This window comes from Montipora capricornis, chromosome 6 (genome assembly GCF_036669925.1).
Source record: "Montipora capricornis isolate CH-2021 chromosome 6, ASM3666992v2, whole genome shotgun sequence".
Taxonomy (NCBI): Eukaryota; Metazoa; Cnidaria; class Anthozoa; order Scleractinia; family Acroporidae; genus Montipora; species Montipora capricornis.
The window spans coordinates 30,936,466-30,958,965 of record NC_090888.1 but is presented as its reverse complement, the minus strand read 5'-3'; the positions used below and the strand labels follow the sequence as shown (position 1 = coordinate 30,958,965).

Genomic DNA, 22,500 nt, shown 5'->3' with positions numbered 1-22,500 from the left:
ATTCTTTTTTTGTAAGAACTGTTCCTGCTTGGAATGCTTTGTCTCCTGTTTCCATATGTGCTGATTCCATTGCTGTATTCCATTCAAGTATTTGTAATAATTTAATGTGTTGACGATTTTAATTTTATTTGTTTTAATTAGTTATTTGTTTTCATTTTGCTTATTTATCTCGCTGTCAATGTCATGAGCTTCTGTGTACTCACCGTCCATTGCCAGATTAGCTTGCTAGAGGCAATTATGTCAATTAAAGATTAAAGATTAAAGATACATAATTTTGCATTATCTTTGTGACAGTTGGATACAACTCCTGCTGCTGGAGAATTCAGCAAGCATGCTTTCTAGCAAGTCATGGGACAGCAGAACCCCCAAGAAAATTGTTGACAGTGATTCGAAAACTTTTACTTGCGCACAATGATCAGATCTACCAAAAATGGTTACACATGTGTTAAAGACGATTTTGGACTCAACAGAGGTAGAATAAAGGTCCTTTGAGAAAATTAAATTGGAGGCGAAAGTTAGCAATGAAAACATGGCATCACATGTAACTCGCATGGGCTTCACTATTCACTGTTTTCCTGTTTTTGCCAGCTTAAGTTTCGTTTAAAGCCGTAAGACTTAACAGATGATGAAAATGGTTCCTTTTTAAGCAAAGTAGAAAACAAAATCCTGAAAATTGGTGCTAACTCTTTCTTAAAATCAACGAAAGTGTTCACCATGTGATGCCTCACGCTTTAAAGATTGGGAGAGACAGATCATTCTAAACAGTTGGCAAGCGGTGTGATGTGCTGCGCGATAATTCTGGTCATTGAATTTCCCAATCGTATTGTTTACAAAGAGTACACTGGAGTGTGTATATGTCGACATAAGCAAAATGCTCAAATGACAAGCTAAATTTTCGTACCAAAATCGATCGAATCCGTTAAAAGCTGACAAAAATATTAGCGACAAGTTTTGTTCGAAACTTATGGTCAACAATTTTGATCCCACGGAAGGTAAGTGATTGAATTTCGAGAAAGAACAAGCGCGATGCTCTGGCCATTTTCACGGCTTCCTTTACTTCCAAATCATCCCAAAGTCTACAATTGTTTTCGATTTCTTTATTAGGAAGTAAATATATTCCATCAGGTGAGGAAATGAGCAGGAAACGGCCTGAGCATATGCCGCATGTTTCAAGCATGCAGTCGAGTACTGTGTTGTTCGCAAGCACAAGGCCGTGAAATTGAATGAAAAGATTATGGATTCTGGATGTGGCGAGAACAAATGAAGAAAAAAAGGCAAGACAAGAGAAGAGCACATTATGAGAAAACCGAGAGAGAATTATTGAAACGGTTGTGGAAGCCAGAAAGAAATGTTGAGAAGCCAAGAGCGGACAACGGCAGTATGTTCCTATCAAAGACGCCACAAAGATACGTTGGCACGAACTAAACCAGCAGAAGATAGCTTGAAAAAATAAAGGGAAACTTGAGAAACAGAGAAAGATGGCTAGAGAATGAAGTAAGCGATACCATCAAAAAAAGAAACAACAAAATGCACAGGTTCAAGAAGAAGCCGCACCAATCGATGTTACTGGTACATCATTCCCAAACAGGATGGCCAATAAACGTGCCACTGGACGAGCTAAGAAGAGTCTCCCAGATACCCTGGAGAAGAAAGCAGAAATAATGGCAGCTATACGTAGAGTTTGCATCAATGCACCCAGAGATAAAGATATCTCGGCGAAAATTTGAAAACCTGAAGCCTTATTTTGTTGGGGGGGCAAGGGAACGAGATAGGCAGACCTGCATGTGTCGCCACCACGTTGAACTTCAAATTGTCTTCAAAGACTGCATGAAGTTTAGGAAGAGAGTGACTGATGAAAGCAGAGAAGCTAATCAAGCAGTTACAGAAGTGTATACCTCAGTTGGAAATATTATTGAACGAGCACTTTGCCCCAAACCCGAAGATCAAGACTATCAAGACTATGAAAAGGGAGTGCAAAGACTGTGGAGTTCACAACTTGGGAGAAAGGTGTTGGCAATCACGAAGTGAAATGGAAGTGTTATGACTTGTGTCGACTGGAAAACTTACCACTCATAGAAAAGACATGAAGAAAATAGCCCTTGTTGAGAAGTGCACAGGGCCAAAGGAACTGTTTGATTATTTTATTCAGCTGTTAGGACAGTTTCCTTACCACTCGTTTCTTGCTAAATGGCAGAGGGAACAGCTAGATTCTCTTTTTGAAACCTTCCTCTTGATCAAGCCGTGTGCATTCATGACTATTCTGAGGGTTATGCCAGTCCCAATACTTTGACGTGACCAAAATAAGTCTTCATGTAACAATTTTTTACAGGCATTTAAGTGCTGAGGTGGATGGCATCCAGAGCACAGAAGAGGAACTGGCAATTTGTAAAGAGCATTTGTTTGTGATCTCCGATGACATCACCCAGGCTCACCACTCTGTCCTTCACATCCAGAAGCTAATTTTAAAGCATTTAGAAGAATCCAACTGCACTATCAAGAAAATGCATGAATTCACAGATGGATGTGCAGGACAGTACAAGGGCCTGCACTGTTATGGTAACCTGTCATATTCCCTGGCAACTCTTGGATACACAGTCCAGCGAAACTACTTTGCCACCTCCCATGCAAAGGGAGAACAAGATGCAGCTGGCTCCCATGTCAAACACAAGGCAACCTCACCAGTCCTCTCCAGGAAAGCCACACTATCAAACGCGAAAGATCTTTGTAACTTTTTGAAAGATAACTTCTCTGAACCAGCTGTTTCCTCATTTCCCGCTAGGCAGAAGTCAGTGCAGCTAAAGCGGCGTGTCTTCTTCTATTTGCCATCTACTGGAGAGCTGAGTGTTGCACGTAACAGGGAAGGTGGAATATTCTGCACTGTGAAAGACATCCGACAACTCCACTCTGTACCAACTTGCTGTGAACAGCTTAAGTCCACACAAGACAAAGATCTTGTTACTGCCATGGTTGCATTGTCGAGAATTTTGACAGCTGTGAAAATAAGGAATGGGTGGGCAACTGGAAGGAGACTGTTCTGTCAAGAGTGCTCTCAGGTGTAATAACCAGGACAACTAAAGATGCAAGCACCATTAAACATTCAGTTCAAGTTGATGACCTGGCAACGAAAGACAGCATTGTGGCTGTGGCAGCTGAAGATGATAGCCACTATGATTACTGCCTCCTTAAAGTTACCAGCAGTGGAGTCATTTCCCTTCAAGAAAACTTTGACGATCCTTATAGTGGAAGGATTTATTCCAAAGGACAAGCTGTTCTTCTTGTAAATTTCTTTTCAAGGGAGAACCTTATTGATCGCACATACAAACTAGTTGATAAGGTGCCAGGAGTATTCCCAGGAACTGTGCAGTACATTTGTGGACCACTCTGTTTCCCTCAGAGGGAAAAGGACAAGATGATGATAATGTGTCAAAGCAAAGGAGGGGAAGACCAATTTATCAAGTTCCATTGGATGAACATGAACAAATTCTGGCATCCCTTTAACTGTTTTTGTTCTCAGTAGCTTGCAATTAACATTTTTTGCCGAAATTTTCCTTAACAAATGGCATTTATGCATTTTTTACAAAAAAGGGCGTGGTCGCATTGCATCATGGGTAATAGAAAATTAGCTTGAAAGGCGTTCGAATTGACCAAGGTTACATAATTTCAAGATAGGAACCAATTTCCTTCACTTTCTGACTTATTTCTTACAAAAATTGATTCATAAATATATTTTTCAATTTCACCCCAATGTTACGCCTTTGTACAACAGAACTGTGCTACTGATCTAAAACTTCGATCAACTTGCAAGGCATTATTAAATCGTCCCTTAATGTGGTTGTGAGCTGTTTTGTGAACAGCAGATATTTGTTTGCAGGAGCATTTGCTACAAACGATTGACGAAGTTTCAGTGATTTCCAGAAAAACAGAACAAAATTCACCAAGAAATTGAAGAAGCCTTTAAAAGAAGGGATGTCCCGATAACAAAGTGCCTTCAAAGGGTTTCAGAAGAATTAGACGGCAAAATTCCTGAAGGAAACAATCAGAACCAGGTCCGTGACAAGGCACGGACACATGTAATTTTTAATCGAGAGAAAGTATCCAAATCACTTCAGTTTGGCACAGGCGAAGCTACCACTTGCACTTCTTCTGCAGCCTGTGCCTGCTTACCTTCCTGGTTTCCTACCTCCAATTCAAAGTCGATAATCGAGTCTCCTGTTGAGTGCCTTCCAAATCAAAATATGGCAAGTCACATGCATTTCTTCCTGGAGTGACTTCAACTCCAAGATCATCCGGCATCCAAGAACATAGTTAAGTGCAATTAAAATTCAGTATCCCAGTAAAAACGTAAACAAATCTCTAACTTGTTCACATCAGTCCATTGGAAAAGCCTTGGCTCATGGCGTTCTGTCTCAAATTGCAGGAGCTGAAGATTGTTAGCAAAGAAGTTGCTGAATTATGTTCAACAAGAAACCCCTTAATTTTAAAGAAAATTGAAAAGGACGATTTGGAGAAGTTTGACCTACAGTTAGTTTGTGATGAGTGGTGTGAACGAGCTCCCGCTTTTTTATTCATTCCTTCTCACTTTGGCTATCAACAAAAGAACAAAATCTTTCGACTGCTTTGGAAGCTTGGCTATCGCAGGATCTATTCTGTTGACAAAGCAAAACAAGGACATGAGCACTGCTGCATCTGTGATAGGAATTCTCCTGAAAAGCAACTCTGTTGAGGTGTGATTTGTTTTATTGATCTTGAGCTTATTTTACTTTTAATACTTTTTATTTTGTGGCATACGTATCTGAAATTGTTTACGCTAAATTACAGCACATTTATTATTTAAGGTCAATCTGTATTTGATAAAACAATACATACAATAAAGTAATAAAACTGTCAGAACGATAAAAATAATCATGGTATTTAAGAACTTTGTATTTTAAAAGATACTATTGATCATGAAACTAAAAGAAATATCTTCATATAAAAGAGATACATGTATATTCACAATGTATTATGAATTTCTAAGATAGGTCGTTTTTGTGTCACAGGCAAACCTCAGTAGGCTCAACAGCCTAAAGGTGACAAATTCAAACAGTCAGATTCTTTAACCGTTGGACAAGCTTGGGGGTAATCATGATGCCCTCCTTTTAAAAGCAAGGGACACAATTTCTCAAGAAAACTCCAAAGTGACTGAAACTTAAGAGAAGCACAAAAATATTTTGATGCAACAAGAACCCCAGCAAACATATTCAGCAGAGTGCCGCCAAGAGCAAACTAAAACCAGGATGAAGGAGTATGAATTTAAGAAGGCTGCACACCCTGGATTTGTTATTTCATTTGACAATTTGGACTTCCAGCTACAGTGACAGAGTATGACAATGCAATCACAAACCGTGACTTTCATTGGGTGAACCACCAAATGATTGAGAACAGGGTGTCTGGAGCACTCCTTGACTCCAAACAACCAAAAGCAAATCTTCAGGAGTTGTCAAACTTGCAGTTTTACCAACTATTGAAGACCAGCAAGGGCAAAGGTCCAGTTACCTGATTTTAACTGCAAAGATTTTATTGGTATACTTTGATGTTTTGGAGCCATTAAATAAAGCGTGCATCTACCATATTCCCCCCAAATATACTGAGGAGATGTCAAAGAAGTCTAAAAAGGTTATTAATTACTAGTTGAACAAATTGTGACATTGGTATCCAAACTTTATTTATTCGAAAGACTTACTAAAGATCTGAATGCTTATTATTTTTATACACTTTATGTATCCATAAGTCAAGTCCAATGGAAACCAACAAATGTGTCTTCTCTTAATCTCTGATACCTTTCCAAGTATAGTCTTGCTATCACGCTCCAAACAAGTTCAATAAGAGCTCTACATGTTCCATAGGTTTTTACCTCTGGTTCAAAATGAGGTTGTGGAAAATTATATACCAGGTGGCAAAAAAATGGGCAAAGATGTCGCATTAAGGGAAGAAAAACAACATTTGGGATAGCAATGACATAAATTTGAAAGAAGCGGGAAATGTGGGGTCAGCAACCCTCCTCTCTAGATCCTTGAGGTTGTGGCACGATAAACTAATAATCGTACAGTATTTTATCTATGGTATTTATTTATCACTATAGATTTATTATACTTTTTAGCAGGTTCCCCTGGGACTTATTTTCAAGAATGAAAATGTAAATGAAGACCCGATGTCAATACTTCAACCATTCCATTCCTACCTCCCACAAACAAGTGATGGTGGTGTGGATGGTCAGATATTTTCTGATGACCAGCTCACTGTTAAAAGGGTTGTAAATGTGATTCCCTCAGTGGCAAATGGCTACACCCCAAATGACCGCTTGGAAGGCATCAATCTCCAATTGGCATGCAGCTGTTAAAGTGCTAAGTTTTTGTTTATGATTTTACTATGCCTAGAAAATTACTAGTTTTAATTTCCTAGTCAGCAAAATGCTGTAAATGTAATGCTCTAAATAACCTCTATTGTAACCACCCACTGTAATGCATTAACACCTGTAAATGCATGGGCTTCAAAGCACACATATGCAAGAGGGTACATCACTGAATTGTTAGGTGACAGATTTCTTCTTTTTTTTTCACAATAATTTACATTCCAATATTCTATCCTTATGATTTAAATAGAATGAGTGATACAAGATCAGTCAGGTCATGGAAGATTAAAGAATAAAGTAATTAATTCCATTAAGACAGGGATTAATTTATTGGTACATCTGGTGCAGCATGATCTTGAATCATACATTTGTTACTGGGTTATCCACTTTCTTCATCATCTTTTCTGGGGGGTATATTTTCAATTTTGTTGAACTGTCTAGAGTTATTTAAAAATATATATATATAGGAAAATTAAAACGGTTAGCTTACAGTGAAATCACTGTTAATCTACATGTACTCTAGATCCTTTAGTGGAAAATCTGATGTAGACATCTGCACCATGTTTGCTGATCGCACTCTAAGGAATGTAACAAGTGATACCCACTCGTCATACTGAGCGAACAAAGACTTTTTTCCAGTTGTGGTTACATCAAGGGTAATCGTTGCTGCCATGAAGGTCTTAGGCTTTGAAAACAAGTAAGGAGCCCCCTTAAACCTTAGCCAACCCACAAACTTAAATTCAGTGAAGAAGGTAGAAAAGCTACATTGTCTGCTTGAAATGTCAGCAAAGGTAGTTGATGAATTTGTTTTCAACATGCTTTGAGCGTGAATGACCTTGTGAATCGTGTGGTCACTCAACAAGAAAGGGACAAAGTTCTTAACCATCAACAACTGACACCTGATGGGAGGTTTCCATGCCGGTACCCTGGATGCCAGAGGTCATTCAAGTATAATGTAAAGTCAAGAAGGGCTCATGATGACCCTCCAGTTCAAGTTGAAGATGACGTAAATGACTTTGCCTCATCAACCCCTACTCCTCCTCAAGGTGAATCAAAACCAGAGAATGATGTATTTAACTATAACTTTGCTTTGCTGACAGATGGATTTTTTCCCTTCAATTTCATTGATGCCTTTAAAGAAGGGGACAGGTCAAGGATAGTGAGGCAGTACAAGTACATTATGTTGTACTGCAAATCCGATGACACGCATAGTATGAAACATGCATGGTTTATATGGAACTGTTCAGTCAATAGTGCAAGTAACATTGGGACAAACATTCCACTTGATGAAGCCTCTGAACACAGCAATAACTTCATCAAGCAGGGCATCAAACACCTGGGACCAAATGTCACAGACAAGGGAAACATGTAGAAGGATCTACATTAAGAGATCTTCAGGAGCTCATTGCGAGAGTAGTTGAGTTTTTTACGCAAATTCAAGGGACGAGCTATAACCACTTTTAAGACTTTCAGTCCAACAGACCTAAAAGCTTAGATGCCTCTAGTTTATACCAGTGGATCAAGAAACATAAGAAGAATATCACTTGGGGTATAAGAGCATGATAAACATTTACCTGCAGTAAAAAGATGCACAGATTCCCAGTGTTTGGATGAAACACTAGGACCCTCCCCAATAGTTGACTTAAGAAAGGTTCCCTTTCACCTTCAGCAATATTGCAATGATCCCAAGTAAGTGATTATACTGGGTATTTTCTGGAACCACAAAATGCGTATTCTTTCTTTGATGGGTACAAGAAAGTACTTAACAAAATGAAGACATCAATACTATAAATTTGAAGACTGAACTCATTTAATTTCACATGATTCATAAACTTGTATTTTGATACAAACACATGCATTATTTTTGTACAGCTTTCTAGACCAATCTTGCATTTTACGCCAGAGAGCCTATGCAAAGACTTGGGTAGACAATTTGAGATAACTCAGTGTATGCAGATAATATAAGCCTTGATTTTTTTTCTTGTTCAATTCTTATAAGAAACAGATTATTGTATTACATTAAGTGGCTACTCAATCAATGCCACTGTGATGAAGGAAATTCAAGCAGTGACATATTAGACTATTTAGTGCTGGATGTTTGATAGTGTCGAAGAAAAGGCAATGTGGAGTTAACCAGAAAGCAACTTGGTCTTTCTGAACATCTATGAACAAACATTAATTTAAATATTGTACAGTGGAACCTCTACTAAACAAACCTCTATCTAACAAATGATGTTCTTTACCCCAGCAACAGCAAAACATAATGAAAAAGATCCTCAATAGAAATGGAACTCATTATAGCAAACAAATTTTGCCAATCCCTTGGGTTTTTGTGGTACAGAAGTTCCACTGTATTCTTTAGGAAATTAAGGAAAATCATTAAATGAGGGTGGTGCCTTGAAAAACAGAACTCCATGAGATAGGAACAAAAAAGTATTTGACCCAAATGTCACTTAGGGATGTTTTTCACACACTCCCTCATTATTTTAATTTTCATGTAATAGAAGCTGGCAGAAGAAAGGGTGAGCTAAGGCAAAACACCATACAGTGTACATAAAAATTTCAAGGAATAAAACTGGATGGATAAATTATTTGTCCATCCATGTTCATCAACTCAATGGTGTCCAATACAGCTCTTGGCACTCCATCTTTTAACATGTCACTTGAAGCACTTATTTCTTCATCAATAAGCCAAGACTGCAGTTGTGACAATGACATCTTTTCAATTATCATATCAAATAATCCATCATCTTGAAATAGCTCATTCCACTCATCCATGAACTCATCATCAAAGTCATACTGGTCATCACCCTCCTCTGTATACAGGCTACCTGTATTTACATGTACTGCATTTTCAATATCTTACAAAACACCAGCGACAATTGAAAGGATTTTTTCTGCATGTCGTCTGTCCCATATTTCAACCACATTGAGAATGTTGGAGAAACTAAATATCCTTTCTAAGTTTTTAGGGACCTGAGATACCTGATGTTCAGAAAAACCCACCATAAAATGCAAATTAGTCAGAGTTTGACATTTCCATTGGCTGCAGTATTGAACAGTTACATGACCAGTAACTTGTGGTACTTAACCAAGTTTACTTCAACTGCTTTCCTCTTTTCTGCAGTCACCTCTTTCTCCCTTGATGAGTGGAACACTGCTTGGAGGTCTTCACTTTTAGAAAATGCAGCATGCTGGTTACAGTCAGATTCCCCACATTTTCATGTTGAGGCACAATTGCCACAGCAAATATGTGGTTTATGAAACTGCTCTAAAACAGTTTCAAAATATTGAAATGGTGCCTTTCGCCTCCACCCTTCAGTTTTAAAAACAGATTTGATGTCTCCCTCAACATGATTTAATAAAATTCCATGATACAAAATGTATGCATGACTTTGCCTCCTATCTCTGCCAGCACACCCTGTCTTCTTAACATAAGTTTCAACACTTTTTGATGGCCCATAGTGAACTATTCTGTGTACTCCTTTGCAATCTACTCCCATACCGAAAGCAATTGTGGCAATGAGTACACGAATTGTTCCATGTTCTGTTTGAAATGAGTGGAGGATTTGTTGCTTGTTAGCTGCAGGTGTGCAAGAACGTAGCATTTCAACTAGGTCATATTTTGAATCATTGTCATCTATAACATACATGTGCTTTCCAAGCATACCCTTATAATGGTTGCATAAATAATACCACACTGCTTAATTGTTTGACAGGAAATAATAGTTCTTTCACACAAGGATTGTATCTTGATCGGTTCATCAACAAGCCATCCAAAATACAGTTCATGGTCACTGTCTTTAGGCATGTACTCAACAGAATATGTGACATTTGACTTGTTGGGGCTTTCTCATAAGGATTATCCATGAGTAGGACATTATGAATACTGTCTTTAGCGAGCTTCGTTGCAGTTGCAGTCGGTGCAATAATGCCAGGGATCTCAATTCATGAAGATGGGCATAACACTCAAGAGAAGCTGCCTTTTTAGTGTCTTGGGATATCCCCCTGTCATCATCACAAGAGAGAGAAATCTTGAAGCTTCCCACTGATCTGACCGTAAAGGTTTAATATAATTTAACGAGAGATGCAAGTACAAAAATAGCAAATCTACTGTCAGTTAAAATTGGTCTCTGGCTGACACTCCCTATCTAATATGATATTTAATAACAAATTCATGTAGTTTCAACGGGCAAGTTAAGTTAAATGATTGGTGGCTCTTTACTTATATCAACGTGCAGATAATTATGGGAGGCCTGCAGGAACAATATTATCATATACATCATTCCAAGCGTCAGACCCTTCTACAAAATCAGTCAAAGAAAACTGGACTCATTTTAAAACCACACTTTTTGATACCATCAAGAAACATATTCCCCAATAGACCCTTAACAAGAAAAAGTCTACTCCATGGTTTAATTCACACATTAAATGTCTTATCCGCCAAAAGCAGCGACGTTACAATGCTGCCAGACTCAGCAATAGTGAACAAGATTGGTGGCAAATTGTTGATGGCACAGTACGCCTAGCTCCACAAACTCCACCATTCCACTTCACTGCTTGCGATTGTCTCAGACATTTCAACGTTAAAATTGGGCGTAACGAGAGCCAAGCATTATGGTGTCATTTTTACTTGTCTCAACACCAGGGCAGCCCACTTACATGTACAAATGGCAGTAGACTGTACAACAATGGAGTTCATGCAAGTGCTGTGAAGAGTTTTCGCAGTTTGTGGCTCTCCTGCTGTTTTGCTAAGCGATAATGGATCACAAATGGTTGGTGCCGCTCGAGGACTGCGTCAGATGATACAAGGCCATGATCCAAACCTGCTGCGTGATTTTTGTGCCGAGAAAGGCACCCAATGGATTTTTACAACTCCTGCTGTTCCTCATCAGAATGGATGTGCAGAAGTACTTGTTAACAGCTGCAAACGGGCCATAAAAAATGCCATTGGCGAAGTTCTTTCTCCATTTGAGCTATACACATGCTTCATGGAGATCCCTAACCTGGTAAATCAACGTCCTATTGGTCATGTTCCCAATGATCCTGACGATGGGAAATATTTGTGTCCTAATGGCATGCTCCTGGAAGGTGCAATGTCAGCGGTTCCTCAAGGACCATTCAGTAACACCAAGAACCCAAGAAAATGTGTAAAATTTGTTCAAAGAATGGTAGACTCCTTTTGGAAACAATGGAGTCGAGATGTTCAGCCAGTACTAGTACCAAGGAAAGTGTGGCACAATATTAGAAGTGCAACGTGCGAGTGAATGGCATTGTGGTGGTTGCTGATTGCTTATGCTACGAACAACTGAGATAATTTGCCTGATGCAGTTTGAATAACCTCACTCTTGCCGGCCCGCTTTATACATTCATCACATTGTTTCAGACATTTCAAAGACTTTATTTTGTGGCAGAAACAATTATGCGCCGATCAAATTGAAACACTCCCCCCACCCACCCCCCGGCAAACCCTGGGCATTTGACTATCTGCTGTGCCCAGTAGTGGAAAATTTGACCTTTGCTTGCGTGGGGTGGGGAAAATTGAACAGGAAGTGTCAGGTTTCAAATGCTTTTTTTTTGGGTGCCCAAGTCACAAACAGCTATAAAAACATGTCTTTGGACAAGATGAAAGAGTTTAAAGGAAGAGATGTAGCATTTGTGAGTGATTGGCTTACAAAAAAGGTCTTCAAAAGGTCTTTATTAAAGACAGCGGGAGGGGGCAGGAATTTGAACAATCCAATCTTAAAAAGTTCAAATGCCTGGGAATAGGTGGCATAAAATTTTCATGGGTGCTCAATTTTGTGGGAATGGCAAGTTTTCATAGTTTATTTTCTCAATGTGAACCGTTGTTGACCAGAGCAGCTACAGCGGTATCATTTATCTGCGTATTGCAAGAGACAAGAATTAGGTGTATCAAGCGGTACGTTATGGTTGTAACACCACAGACCTTTCACATGTTGTTTTGCCCAACACTTAATTTTTTTGTCCGTTAGCAACAGTCAGTTATGGCCACCTGTAGCCTGCAAACAAGCTCGCTGGTTAGGCCCCCTGCATTTGTTTAAAACGCAATTTTACTGTCACGCAAGTAAAATGTAGTTAATGGATCGTGACAACACTATCTCTAACCCTTTCATGGCGGCTCTGTTTTCAATGTAGCGTTTGTGCCATCTACCAGTAGTTTCCAAGGTCAGCAAACACTAAGGATTTATTGTATTCTTACTTGGCACTTCGCAGCTTTGTTGTCGCTAGCAGGCTAGTACGATCCCCAGCATTGGCGCTTTTTTTAAAGCTCTATTCACAGCTAAGAGTTGACATGTGTAATATTAAGTTCTCTCGTAGTACAGCTCTTCTGACTGGCTATGCCAGCAGACATTTGTCAAGCTATAAAAGCATGTGAAAACTATTTAGAGATCACTTATGTTCTGTTGTTCAGTGCAGTTAGCTCTCAATATATTAGTGTGGTTACGATTTGGTTTTTTACAATGGCTCACCGCCCTCGTCGTTCCCAGCACATGAACCGTCCATCTGCTCAGGGAAAAGATTTCAAAGTCTTAAGAGTCCGTCTCCAAGCTATCAATCTTCCCATCATGGGCTCCCGAGGCCAGCTTCTCACCCGTCTCAAACGTGTCTTGCTGAGAAAGGCGACCACACCACTGCATGACTACGGTCAAAACACGCCAGTTAGGGTGACCCAAGAGGAAGTCCGCCACAAATTGAACAGACGGAGAACCTTCTATTGAGGAGATGACTGAGTCTGGTCCAGAGCCGGTTGCTTTCGGCTCGCAACCCACCACAGTGTTCAGCCCAGCTCAACGTTCCGCCATTGAGGATCTCGTCTCCAAATCAATTCGCTCAGCTTTGTCGACATTTCAAACTTCGTCTGCCGCACACCTTCCGTCCTAAACCAACCAGAGCTGTTGCACTCCTGGTATGGCCTCTCCTCTGGGTCTTTCAAGGCCATTAGACAAGTCTTTGGAGGACAAAATCCGCAGGGGTGAGTACATTGATTTTGCGTTACTTTTGCCCAACAACTTGTATCAGTCCCAGACCCCTGAAATCCAGTTGCGCTTGGACGATTCATCCTCAGGCCCCATGGGTTCTCCGGCCACCATGGTGCGAAAGAAAAAACCTGTCATTGACACATTCCAGAAGTGGCTAGATGCATATATGGCCTACATGATAGTCCTTGTGTCTGCCTACCCACGTAGGGCATTTGAGCTCATAAAGTACCAGCAAATAATTAGCAGAGCGGTCACTAAATTTAAAGGTCTGGCCTGGTTATCATACGACAAGCAATTCTGTCACTGGGCAGCTCAGCTCATTATCCCTCAGCTGGGATAATGTAGACCTCGAGCTATGGACAGTGACTTTTGCGGGCCTATCTACGCCCCATTGCAACGTTTGCTCGAGCCCCAACCATGCTAAAGATGTCTGCCCTTCTTCTGACCTCAACAGGACACCGCTGCGACCCCAAACCGTGTGCTTGGATTTCAACAAGACTTCTGGTTGCCGACGCCGTAACTGCACCTACCCACACGTATGCCGCCGCTGCCATTCCACCAACCACGTCGCCCCAGACTGCCCCCAGCAACAGCCCAACAATGCCGGCAAGTCCACTAAACCCAGTGAGCATGGCAAGAAATAAAGTGGAGCAGCAACGGTGCAGAGGCCATTGGTATCCTCGCCGATTGACATTTATCACTTAGAATTAGAATTAACGCATCACCCCGATCACAACTTTGTTAGTGATCTACTTAGTACGCTTAAGGAGGGCGCTCGCATTAGTTATTCAGGGCCGCGTTCATCCCGGGTCTACCCTGACCTAATTTCCGCAGCACAGCACCCTGACGTAGTCTCTTCTAACCTCCACAAGGAGATAGCTCTGGCACGGTAGCGGGACCCTACCCCTCCCCGCCCTTACCTAAGTTTCAATGTCACCCTGTAGGGGTGATCCCAAAATAGCACTCGACCGAGTGGCCCACTATTTATCACCTCTCCTACCCCCTAGGCACCAGCATTAACGACCACATTCCTAAAGACCCCTACTATCTTAGTTATGTTCGGGTCGACAACACCATTCACATCCTCCAATCCCTGGGTAGGGGAGCTTTCATGGCCAAACCTGATCTAAAATCAGCCTTCCGCCTCATACCCATTCATCCTGATGACTGGCACTTACTGGGAATTCATTGGCAATCCCAGTACTATGTCGATATGTATCTACCCTTTGGGCTCTGTAGTGCCCAATTCGTTTTTAATCAGCTGTTGGATGGTCTAGAATGGATTCTTAAAAACAACTACAACATCCAGCATGCTATTTACATCCTGGAAGATTTTTTCATTGCCAAAAGATCCAAATTGGCATGTTTAATAACTAATTTTAGTACTCTATTACATGTATTCATGTCCCTAAAAGCCCCCGTCGTCGCTTCTAAGACCATAGATCAAGTTCATGGGTATCGCCTTAGACAGCGTGCGCATGGAGGCCCACTTACCCCAGGATAAACCCTCCAGGATCAGTGTTTTGCTTAACTCCTTTAAACACTGCCGATCAGTTCGCCTCATAAATTTACAATCACTAATCGGAACTCTTCAATTTGCATGCAAAGTGGTGGTGCCGGGCAGGACCTTTCTACAGCGGGCGATTAATTTGACCAGGGGATCCCCCAGTCGTTTTCACCATATAAGACTTAATAAGGAATTTTTTAAGGACCTGGCCATGTGGAAAGTTTTTATCTCAAACTGGAACGGGCGTTCCTTCTTTCTCGAGTCTGCTCCTAACCCTGGCGCAGCATCTTGAGCTCTATACTGACGCTGCAGGCTCAATAGGATTTGGGGGCTATTTTCAGGGAAAGTGGTTTCAAGGTCGTTGGCCTCCCCACATGAGCTTGAACAATGCGGAATTAGTGTTGAATGGTAAGAACTCTTTCCCATTGTAGTCGCTTGCTTCGTGTGGCACCCCTTTCTCACAGGGAAGCACCTTCAATTCTGGTGTGACAATCTATCGGTGGTCGCTATCATAAATTCAGGGCGCTGTAAGACACCTTGCATTATGGAATTGGTTCTCCAACTTGTGCTTCTCTCTATGCAGCAAAATTTTGTAGTGCATGCCCGTCATGTCACTGGGGTTTCAAACGAGATCGCTGACACCCTCTCCCGCTTTCAGATGCAGCGCTTCCGGTCTCTTGCCCCCCACGCCAACCAGAGTCCTTGTACCATCCCACCTTCGCTCATGACCCTCTGAGGGAAAAAGTTTTAAGGTAAGTACGCTTCTTGGGGCCTGGCCGCGACCACCAATCGGGCCTACAGCTCTGGGGAACGTCAATTTTTACAATTTTGCCTGATGAACAGTCTCCTCAACCCAGACGGGGATGTATTACCTGCCTCTGAAGGGACACTGATTTCTTTTGCCTCTTACCTATCTAGAACAGTGTGTCACAGCACATTTAAACTTTATTTAGCCGCGGTTCGTAATCTTCATATTACAGCTGGGTACAATGATCCCCTTAAGGGTAAGCTTCTTCTCGGTAAGGTCCTGTGTGGTATCCTTCGCTACCAGGGCAACCAGCGCATCCGTCGCTTGCCAGTGACACCTCAGGTACTCCTTGCCATTCGTCCCATTCTGCACCCATGGCTTAGACCCCGGGACTTTTCTATGATTTGGGCTGCTTTCAACTTGGCCTTTTTCACGTTTCTCCGTTGCAGCGAGTTTACATACAGTGGGGTTTACAAATTTCGCCCATCCTTAGATCTCTCTCTCTTGCCGTCAGTCGATACGATTAAGACTGTTTATGGTTTATGGTCTCTACCGATTGCATAACCTTTCATCCTAACCTGGCCCACCCACAGCGCATGACAGTGTACCTAAAATCGTCCAAGACCGACATTTCTAGGGAAAGGCATTCTCTCACTATAGGTCACACCTTGTCACCCCTTTGCGCCGTTGTAGCCATGCAAGAATATTTTCTCTTAGCTAGACCACAACCGGGACCTTTGTTTTATTTCCAACTCAGGTCGTTACGTTACCCATAGCGTGGTGTCCAATCTCCTTCGGCATAGTACAAGGGTCACCACCTTACCCTATCAGAGCCTAAAAGGCCATAGCTTTTGTATCTGCGCAGCCTCGGTTGATTACCCACGGGTAATCGCACAGAAATTACAGTACATGTACGTAATATTACGTCATACAACAGGGGGTTGGGGGAGGATTCTGGAGAGCAGAAGACTGGTTCCTAAACCCCCAGGTCCTTTTTCTTTGGACCAGTGGCTTGTCCTTCTGGGCTAGTGATTTATTTCAGTCACTAGCCCATTCCCTAGTGTTCAAAAAAGTCAGTGTCGAGCACTGAATGAGATTTAGATTGTACTGTTCTACTTCGTTAGAACCTGATCGCTGACCAGAAACAGTTCTTCAATTATCTGAAATCACACGGAAAAATTTTGGGGAAGACACTTCCCCATTTTTGCACAATCAGGCATTCTAAAAAAGGTAACACCTGATTCTTTGTGCCACCCATAAAACTTCCAAAGGTCATCATTCTTCTAGGTGTCACGATACCAGTTTCATCATTATCACTTTAAAAATAGAAAATTTTTTTCACTCACAAAGTCTGTTTTAATGGTAGATGGTTTTCAATCATGTGATGAGATGCCCATGTTGGTGCACAAAATAGCAAATTATGGCTCATGTTTTGCATTATAATACATGTAGATTCAAATTTGCAAGAGACTTTTTTCTCTGTTGTTCTGTGCACCAACATAGCTGCTGTAATGTCAGGTGAAAACCATCCATCTATAAGATGTTTTAGCCTGTCACACTCATGTACATGTAGGGCAAGTATTGAAATAACAACTTTGTTCTTGCACTGAAAGAGAAAAGCACATTGATGCCGCCTTCCCCTTGAGTACTCCTTTGTCAACAGCATTGTAATGTGCATCTTCCTACAGACTGCTACCCATATCTAATAAATTAGACATGCTAGCAATTTCCGAAAATTAAAATTCATCTTCGTCGTAATTTAAAAGCTGACATTCATCTTTCATCTGCAAACTAATTTATTTTGATAGCCGAAAACAGGTATGCTGTACTGAAAACAAGGCATCATTTTAAATGCACTTGGAGACCAGTGCCAAGAATTCTACTTTGTAAAAGTGTCCAATTTGATACAGTACAGGTCAGAGATAGTCTGCGTATCTAAGCTCTCTTTTTCGTTATAATTATCTTTTCCAAAATGGACCAGTATCCTAGCTATTTAGTTTGTACAAGCTAGCAATTTTGTTAGTAAGACAATGGCATAAACAATGCCCAGTTAAGACGGTAACATTTGAGAAATGTGAAGAAGTAAGGTTATAAGGGAGGCTCTTAACTACAGAAAGACAATGGATGCTAAGGAAGCTTTTTAGTCAAGAGCCCTACAAAAAGGTTGCATGGATGGTTCTTTGAAGTTACTTTTTCAGTGAAAATCTGCCACTTCAATCATAGGGAGCATGCGCAACTAGTCCCAGTCCTCTGCCATGCGTTTTAGTGAAAAACATGTTACAGCTCTCAGGAAACAAAAGGAAGACGTGGTTTTTTCACTGGATGGGAACCATATCATCATGTTTTGTAAACTGTAGCACAGAATTTCTATTTGGACAAAACATGGAACTATGTTTTGAAAAGTGTATCAAAGGAGGGCCTTATGACATAATAATTTTTTTCAGAACTAATTTCTTTTAAAATCCATGCTACAGATTTTGTGTTAGAATGTTCTCATACTATTGCGTAAAAAATTTGTGAAAAACATAGTCACCTCCCTGAGTTTTTAGGCATTTTCTGTTTTGGTCACGTGATTTACCAAATATGGCTGTGAGTCGAACCAGACAAAGAAATGTTAAATCTAACACACTTGGCAAAAAAGGATAACTGTAGAGTTTAAGTGCCACTACAACCAAAAAATACAATTTTTATTTTTCTATAGATTTCAAAACTATGTTAACTAAACAGTGACTGGTCCACGTTTTAAGACTTGATTTCAAAAAGACACCTGTTTTTCTTAAACTGGAATTTTTCTGTTTAATCCTAAAACACTAAATCTGACCCGTTTAGGCCAGTTTAGGTGTCAAAGGGTTAATGGGACGCCATTACTAACTTTAAAATCTTGAGAGAGCTGGATCGAGGAGATAATGACGTCAAAGACTCAATAGTTTACACTGTAAATATGCAATTTGCATGTGTATGTGACTGAATTAATATGCAGCACGGGAGTTTTGGGCTTTCAAACTTATGTTTTGCATATTATAATAAGCTGTGTTTACACCCAGCAATTTTAAGATAGTCAGTAAACGACCTCACTGTGCATGTATATGCTCTGTCTCTGTCCACCGGGCTATTCGTCTTATCAGATTGAAAGGATACCGAAGTGAGGCCTAAGGATTGTGTATCCAGAACTTTTGCATAGAGAAGAGCTAGCAGATGCCAATTTGATGTCACTTTTTGAAAGGCGAGAACAATTGTGTTCTACTCTATTTAATCAGATGATCGAGAGTGATGGCCAGCATAAACTGGCTAGATTGTTGCAGTCTAAGGAACAAGCGAATGTTCTCCCTACCTGGGTTTGGGTTGTTTGTTATGATAAAACAACGACCTGCAACCTGCAGTCTGCACTTTACACCCTTGGATTCCAGAATACCCATTCACAACCAAGTTGCAGTACTTAAAAAGACTGCCACTCCTGTCCTTTTTTCTGTAATGGATGAATAAAAATGAGTAGTGCTTGTAGCAACAAATTCCAGTATTTTCCGTGTAATTAGTTTTCATTTGTTTTCTCCCTTCTTGGTTATTCCTATTATAGTTTTCCTAGTTTGTAATTAAGCCTCGCTTGTTTTTTTCCTACCTTTGTCACACTACCTCGTTAACACCCCTGTTATGCTCGTATTGTTCTTTGTGTCAGTTTCGCTAGTATTGTTTACTTTTTGCATAAATTATACATTTGTCCATGTTGTATGCAAAACCATTTCTGTAATCCGGAGAGCCGCACAGATTGTGTAATTGTTGTGTTTTTCTGAATTCACTTTCCTTTGGTTTTCTATTTCTACCTTCCTTGTAATCTCATGTATGTGCTCGGTTTTTTCCCTTCAGTGAATCGTCAAGTAAACCAAAAGTATGATATCAAAGTGTGCGCAGAGATGTTAATAGTGATAATGAGTGACCACAAGTTGACATGGTTCATTGCACACTTGGCTTAAAGAATGAGCAATATATTCGGTACACATGTAGGTTGCTCTCAATTCGGGAGTTTTTAATAATTCACATAGGTCTTCACTGTGTATAGCAGATCGCAGAGGCAAAACTTTGACCAACTCCATTCCCAAGCTCTCCCTTCTTATCTTAACATGACTGCAGACTTTGATAAACCCCAAAGAGTGAACAGGTATTCTACTGCCTATAACAACTGCTGGATAAATTGAAATTTCAAAAGATGACTTTTTACACCTACTACCTCTAAGAATATACCTTTTCACGGTTTCTGATGCCATATTGGTTGGGAGGGGCAAACGCGGCTTAAATTATAGTGAATATAGTGAATGTACATGGGATTTTGGCCGAATTCAAACCTCTTTAACAAAGCTGCATATTTCAAACATTTTAAATCTTTTTAAGCCATTAACTTTTACTAATATCAGAGACTCAACAGAAAGTTAGATCATTGCACAAAGGAGCAATGTCTGAAAACTCAATAAGAATCTCCTCGTGTCGCTTCAAATTTCGCGGGCATTTGCATAATTTTGATTGCAAGGATTTATAAGAAATTATTTACAAATTTCGTTTTACGGTCGTTACAGCAAGATTCTGATCGCCACACTTCACGAAAATAATCTCAACAGAAGTTCTTTTTGAGAGGTATTATCGCCTCCACAACCGCCAGGATTTATAATGGTTCAAAGTCGGCACAATTCCCATACATTCACTGTAATTGCAGACGCGTTTGCCCCCAACCAACACGGCGTCAGAAACCGTGAAAAGGTCTATAAATATCTACTTACGAATTATTTTGTATCAGACAACGTTTCAATATAAATCTCATAATATACTCACCTTCCATGAAAAAAGTCTCTTCTAAAAGGCTAACAGTTACACGAATACGTACGTGCACACAGATGACTGATCGATGATCAACAACGCCATTATTAACAAAAGACAACTGCGCAAGTCATTGACCGACTCAAAGACACGCGGGCTCACGCTAAATCTTATTTCTTTCTTTCGTTGTTTGGTTGTCTCAGAGTTTGTCTACTAACTCTGGTTGTCTGAAGACAACCGGCGAGACACGTTCTGTAAAAAGGAATAAAATCAAAATGTGAGGCAAGTGGTTTGTGATTAAAGAGACAAACGAGCTACTCTGATAACCATTGCGTTAATTAATTATACAAATAAGCAAGAGGATTTCAGTGCATTTATTACCTTTTCTTCTCAGGGCTCAAGCTGTCCTTCGCCGACACATTTCTGCTTTTTTAGCGGGAAAATCCTATCCAACGTTGCTACGCGGTTGACCAGGAAGTACTGGGTACCAAATTTTCGTCATTTCGTCACAATCTCCTTCCCCCCCCCCCCCCCTCCACCCTTATTTGCCACTATTTGTTACTATTCGTGACTATTCGTGACTATTCGTCACTATTCGCGACTATTCGCGACTATTCGCACTATTCGTACTATTCGTGACTATTCGCTGTTCGGTATTCGCGACTTTTCGCTATTCGCTATTCGGGTTTTCCAGACACCCGGTAATTGTGTGTGTGGATGGTGAGTTCAGGGAAAATCATAGTCAAGAGTTAGGACTAGTGAAATAAAAATTGTAGCTTCGATAAATATTTTGTACGTAAAGGATTTAATCCGATAATTTTTGTTAGTAGAAATAACGACTAGGAGACTATTCGTTCTTTCACAGGCAACCCAAACACAATAATAGGGAGCTTACGAAACGAGGACGACGACGGCTACGAGGACTTAATTTAAAAATGCAAGTTCGCGTTATTTATATCACTACGAAACTTTTTCATGTCGTTTCGCGTTAAATATGTGTAGTAACTGTCGAGGAATTCAACTGGTATGAGTGGGTTGGAAGCGTAGAGAGAAAACTGAAAATTCATCGTCATGTGCTAACGTCCTCCACAGAACCTTGAATTTGGTCATTTCACGTCGTCATTTAGGAGATGACGGCAAAGAAATGTACCAAAATGTATAACGCACGTGCAGGGCCATTGTTTTTGCTCACTAAACCTATTGTTTTGTAGTGTCGTCGTTGCCGTCGCCGTTGTCGTTTCGTAAGCTCCCTATTTTGAATGCTAAGTCAACGTAACGATTTGTAGGGTTTATTAATTTTTGGCACCAAAACGAAGAATGACAATTTCCAAAGATAGGCACGCATTGCGTACGTGTGGTAGTGCAGTAACACAACGCTTTATTCCATATTGTCAACTGATCTGCGTTTCGTCTTCCAGGAGATTCAAGTTGTCTTTGCTTAATATGTAGCTCTGATAGTACACGATATTGTTTTGGTGCTGTATATCCATATAGTGCCATGGTAGATGTCTTAGGTAAATAGCCCCCTCAGAAGACATGTGGTTACTTGCAAAATAGTGAGGTTCCAGCACTTGGCTAATTAGCTTGACTTCTGGCTGTTATACACAATTGTGGTCTCATTCACACCGAAGCCCTTCAAGCTAATCCGGCGAAGCCGACGACATGCTGAAAAGGTCAGATGGGAACTTTAACGTCCCACCGAGTTAATGAACAAGGGCTGTAAGACGGGACATCCGGCTTATCGTCCTTGTCCGAGAAGACTAGAAAGACTATCCATCTGCAAATGTCATTACTAAGGCAGCACTTTCTGCCCAGTTATTTAAAGACTCTGAGTTTTGGTCCAGCCCGGGCTCGAACCCGCGACCTCCCACATGGAAGTCCAGTGCACTCTCGATTGAGTCAGCTGGTCGGCTGATCAGTCGGGACCGAAAATTCTGTTTTAACGCTCAAAAATGCGAACTTAGCAAGGTACAGATTTGTTAGCCTGCTTTATGCAAAACAAATATTGATAAAAAAGTAAATAAATATTGTAATAAAGTTTTTAGGAAGA

At 40.6% G+C, this 22,500-nt stretch overlaps 1 long non-coding RNA gene and 3 pseudogenes across 6 annotated transcripts in view; 3 read left to right on the top strand and 1 right to left on the bottom strand.

Moving 5' to 3' along the window:
* The window catches only part of LOC138051957 (uncharacterized), a 76,504-nt gene extending 55,947 nt beyond the window's left edge, over positions 1-20,557 (bottom strand). For all 6 annotated transcript variants that reach the window (XR_011132964.1, XR_011132967.1, XR_011132966.1 and 3 more), the window contains exons 1-2: positions 20,466-20,557; positions 18,979-19,113 (exon numbers count right to left, since the gene is read on the bottom strand). This is a non-coding gene — a long non-coding RNA (uncharacterized lncRNA). The remainder of the gene's footprint in view (positions 1-18,978; positions 19,114-20,465) is intronic.
* On the top strand, positions 431-1,670 carry LOC138050981 (uncharacterized; annotated as a pseudogene).
* LOC138051091 (uncharacterized) lies at positions 1,690-3,498 on the top strand (annotated as a pseudogene).
* On the top strand, positions 4,394-7,954 carry LOC138050980 (uncharacterized; annotated as a pseudogene).
* Positions 20,558-22,500: the final 1,943 nt, after the last annotated feature.